A 6000-nucleotide genomic window follows, 5' to 3' on the forward strand; every position below is an offset into this window, starting at 1 on the left:
TTTTTTCTTTAATTATTTAAAATTTTGAATACTGTATAGATAATTATATTGTCAAAATAAAGATAGGATTAATTTGATATTGACATGTCTTTTGTGTAAAAATTAAAGAAAAGTATTCAAAAAATCATATGTGATAAAGTACTTTATATTACTTTACAATGTTGAAACGGAGCGTTGTAATTATCGTTTATATTATAAAATAGGTATAGGTAGTTTAAAAACGTTATACTAAAATGTATTTAGTTTAACTACATGTACATTTTTTTTTGCACTTGTCGAAATTTGTTTTACACAAGCTTTTTGACATGTTTTTTAGCATCTGAATACCTACAATATATGTAAATTGTTAAGACTTAATAACTTAGCGACATTGCAACCAAACGCAATATATTAATATTATTGTAATAAAAAGTATACGAGCATGTGCAATGTGCATATTAATTCGATCACGCGCAAAAATACAGCCTATATTATTATATTATAGTTTGTATATATATATTGCATATTTTAATGTGTATTATGAATATATATATATATATATATATATATATACTATATATTTTTGCTTTTTAATACGTCCGACCCCATTAAATACCCTTTTTCGTTAGGAAATAGGCGCAAAAGGGCCGATGTTAATAAAATGTAACGCACAACGCTCTCGCGGAATGCTAATGAGCGCCTTTTTAACGAGTCGCCGAACAATTTTTCACGCGTCACACTACAAATAACGATAGGCGTCGGTTTCGAATACTTTTTCGTCAGTCGTATTATATGCATGATATATCGCATTATTATGGCAGTAGTTATGGAATTCGTTATTAATATTAATTTATAATTTTTAACTCGTCCACGGACACACATTATAACGTTATAAAATATTGCGTTTATAACTGAAGTTGCAATGAAAAAAAAATATAACAATAATAATATATACCTACGTATTGTGTTACCGCCCGATTGTCCTTATTAAAAATTATTAACGTGTGTCGTCATTCAAAAATGTCCGCGATCGGCAACGTATAAAACCGCATTATTAATGACGATCATGACGATAATAATAACAATAACCGTGATACACGATACGCACCGTCGTCGTGCGGAGTTATGACTCTGTGTCCGGTACCTATACAATATTATAATAAAATATTGTTGTAAATTATTATGTATTTTTCGGACGTCCGATTTCGGATAAAATATCGGATGATTATGTGTACACGAAGCGATGACATTGTGCGCACACACGCGCAGTAAAATTTTGATTACACCAATTAGTTTTAATTTTGTAAATCCGTAAAAGCATCGAATTTAATTACACGCGAGGAAACTCGATATTTCGAGTTTCGGACGTGCACGTCCGTCCCCGTCACGGCCGCCTGCTGCGGCATATTATGCACTTATTCGGTGGCATATATTATATTATATTATACAACTCTCGCTGTCCGTGTGCATATATATCTAATATAACAAATCGGCCGTCCGATAAACCCATCACTAATGGATGCGCTCGCGAAGGGTCGTTCGGGACGATATCAGTCAAAACAAATTAATTCGTCGTTGCCGCGCGAAAGGGGTAATCCGTACTGTAATATTTTTGCCGATATTCGCGACTCGTGCGGGTTATCGAATGATAATTATTGTTTATAATATACAGGCCGATTTACCAGCTATGCTTATCTGATCTCTACCCCCCCTTGTTTTGTTTTAATAACTAATTCATTTAAATTTTGATTCTTGAAACATTTAAGTATGATTATAAGAACAATATATTGCAATGCTCTAATATTGTGTATATCGTTAAAACTGAGTCCTGCCGTTTTACCAATATTCTTTGCTTCATAATATGATAATTTTTTCAAAAATTAAATATTAGAATTTTAATCATATACCTTTTTTATAATTATTGTAGTGTATAAATAAATAGAAACTCAGATGAGTATTTTTTAAATGGCTCTACTTTGAGTTTTAAGAATTGTATATTTTTTAGGGTTATGATAATAAGTTTTGAAAATTGTGATGGTTTATTATAGTTACTAATATCTAACTATCAATATTTTATAAGTTGTAAAAAAAATTTAAAAAATTGTTCGAGGGTAATATGAACTAGATTATATTAATATATTTTAAATGATTAATAATTATCCTTAATGCAATATTTATGATTAAAAAAAGGTTGGTTTTAATATTTTGATAAAAATAAGATTATTCTGCCATAAAAAACTATGAGTATAATCGTATACTTAAAATCTATAAAAAACAAAATTTGAATAATTTCAGTATTATAGGAAAACAAGGGTAGTGTTTATTCCCGGTAAATAACTCCGTATATTAAATAAGCTTCCATATAATTATAAAAGGCGTAAAATGTCTGTAAGAATACCGCCCCGCCCGACCATGTCATGACTTATACGCAACAGGTTGGAATACAATAGAAAAACTAATGGCAAATGAAGATTATATAATTTTATCAACGGCTAATCTCAAAAACTACTTTTTCGATTTTGACTTCAATAAGAGTTATAATAGTAGATTCTTTTGAGGGTTTTAAGCTTCTTTTTTAACCCCTATTCGTAAGTCATATGCGTATTTCAATTTCACTCGCTGAAATTTATTATTTGTTTATTTTTTTTGAATATAACGTCCTTATGTTTGTAGCTTTTACTCTTAGCGTTATATTCAATCTCAGCCGAATTAGTTCACAAATCAAAATACACTGATGCTGATTAGCCAGTGAACTGAACTCGGTTTTAGCGTAATTAACTAATTACACTAAAACCATGATAAACCGATATATAGCTTCCAATTGTATGTTTGTTAAATTTTTTTCCGGGTAAAGTCACGGGTGTTTACAGCTATTATTATATGATACAATTACTAAAGTGTTATTATCGTTACTACTATATAGTACTGCAGCTTCAACACGACCGGTGCAATTAACTTTAACTGCTTTGTCGTGTTCAGCGATCGACAAACTGATTGTACGGCGACAAACAACGACTGCTAGACGACAATTGACGAGGAGAGACCTCGCACACAATTAGAACGAATCAGCCGATTTGCAGCGGGGTCAGACGCTAAACCGTATTACGCCCACACACACAAACATAATAAATATATTTTGGGGACGTAGTCCAGGGAAAGGTCATTGGCGAGAAGGGCGAAGTGACACTTCTCCGAGAACGGTATAATTGTGTGTATAAATGTTTTCGGTTGATCGGCCAAAGTGGTTCGCATTCTGCAATAGCATTCGTCGTATACACCGTCGCCACTCGTATTATTATTATTATTGTCGTGTACGTGCGGTGCGCGTCAGGACCGGACCCCGTCGCCAGATGTGGAAATGATTATATATATGTATATGTGTGTGTGTGCAATGTGCATTATCCGGAGGAGATTTAATTTCTGTGAAAACCGGAGACCCGATCGGGGTAAAAACTCACTGACAGCCTTGTCAAAGTGTCAACCAGACAACGAGTAGCTGCACGTCTAAATACTATACACACGACTTCAACTACAGTCGTACGCGGATCTATTTTTTTCGTTCCTTTTTTTTCATCTTTCCTCCTTTCCTCTGTCTCGCGTCATGTTCGGCGCAGCCTCCTCACTCCGAAGCCGCGACACTCGCCTGTTTATTAAAACTCGCGACAGCGTCACCTTGAGCCCCGCCGTAACCGTACGCCATAGTAGTGTGATTTATAGCTTTCAGCTAGCGCTATACTCGCTAATGGAATTCCGTTACAGTCACTGGCTGCATAGTGTTCACTTACACACACATATATATACATGTAAGCGTACATAATATTCAGTATGTGTGTGCGCGGACGCCCGTGAGTTTATTTTTAAAAACGTCTCGGATTTTCAGAAAAACGGGAAACCGTCACGGGTTTTTTCGCCTCCCCGATCGAAAACGAGCTGCTAATTTGACAATATCGTCGGCTAGACATGTATTTTTGGAACCGGCCGGATACAAGAGTAATGGTCGGAACGTATCGCTCGCACAAAGGCGTCTTCCGCGCCCAAGTCGCTGTTATAGAAACGTCGAGCACATTTTATCTCGTAACCATTGTCGGTCGTTGCAGCCGTTTAATGCATTTAAATCGTTTTGTGAAAGTTATAAATGAACCGAAATCGATACGACCGAGCAGATGGTACTGTAAACAGTATTGATAAGTTTTATATTAAGCAGGGATTTTGCATTATATACTTATTATTTGCTGTAGTTATTGTTTTTAAGTTATACGTTTCATCAGAGAAACAATCACCAAAAACCGCATTGTACTACACGTTATTTAAAAATGTGAATATTACCGGTAAAAATATTTCAGTAAATGTATTGGTAAAATGTACGTTAAATTCGATAAATAGGTTAAATGTTTAAATTATTCTTTGTGTCATTTTATTTACATAACCATTTCTTGAAATTATTCACGACATGAACAAAATAAAAAAGGTTTTTTAATAAATGTCGAAGAAAAAAAAAAAAGGGTGTTCAAAAGAGTAACGCTGTGCTGTATAGTAAACCACTATTATTTATATGAATACAACGATAAGTATCATTGTATACGATAAATAATTATAACTTCAAAATAATTTGCAAATATTCATGATTTTGACAATTTTTTGTCAATATTTGAACTTCAAACACCAATAAAAATAAATTGTGAATATGTACTCTTATAATTTTTAAATCATTATAGGACTAATTTATGAGGAACTTTTTATTAAATTTTCAAGTATTTTGACTTGGCCAAAAAATATTATCGATATTTATATAAAAAAAAAATTAACAAAAACAAATAGGGGGCATCGATAATATACGACCCAAGTGCATTTAAACTTAGAAGTAAACCCCGGATATAATTTTGCTGGCAATGGATATTGAATATTTAAAATACATGTAATTATTAATCTCTCTATATCAAGGAAAATGTACTTAAATAATAATCAACGCAGATCTGAACCTATTTGAGTTATGGAATAATAATAATAACAGTAATATATGTAGTAGTTTATATTTTAATACGTCTAATACGTCACCAAGAGAACAAACAAAATACTATTTAAATACATATAAAAATAACCGAATCACTTGTAGCTGTAATGGCTCGGTCAAAAGATGTGTAGACTTGCTAAGCTCGCTAAAAGCTAAACGTTCCTACCGTTGTAGAGTGTAGGAGGAGTAACTGCCGCTGGAGAGTTTGGATAAGTACTACACATCTGTTTTTCACAACTTATTTCTTTAGTACTTATTTAGAAAAATAATGATTATTTAATCTATTTTCTGTCAAATTAATCGGTTTTGATCAAGAATTTAGTAATTGAACGTACGTGGTTCGATCCCAGGATAATGAAAATAATTTTTTACTGATTTTTTTTAGTCAATGTTATTTGTTTTTGAGTTACAATTATATAAAAACACTTGATTTTGTCAAAAACTGATATTGCGTCAAAAATTCGGGTTTTCCGTCACTTATTCTTGTGTTTTTTTCCGATTTTTTGAAAACTGTTTTTAACTGATACAATATGAATTTGTGAAGTCCAAACTCACTCTACATTCATGCTAAATTTGTCACTGAGCAATTTTTAGATATATCCGAGTATAGTATGAAATATATGAAATATATAAACATGTATTTAAATTTTAAAATTGCCTAATTGTGACTGCAATAATGTTTTAATGATTTCGAAGTCCAAACGGATGCACTTTTTTCAAGTCAATATTATTAAAATTACGTTAATGGAATATATCTAAGTTTCAATTATTTTATTATCATATAATGTTAGAGGTAAGATTAAATCCTGTTGTTTTTAAACGAAGGGTTAATGTGTATGATGTATATGCATGTACATCGTCGTGTCGAGCAAATCGTCTAACCGGAAAAGGTAACATGCGTATATTTGTAGCTCACACCCTTGACGTATTATGCCCATAATATTATGCAACTATATGGTACCCTTACCCTCGACACAGAATTAAACAATTATATTTTATTTCAATAAGTA

The sequence above is a fragment of the Aphis gossypii genome, chromosome 1 (genome assembly GCF_020184175.1).
Source record: "Aphis gossypii isolate Hap1 chromosome 1, ASM2018417v2, whole genome shotgun sequence".
NCBI lineage: Eukaryota > Metazoa > Arthropoda > Insecta > Hemiptera > Aphididae > Aphis > Aphis gossypii.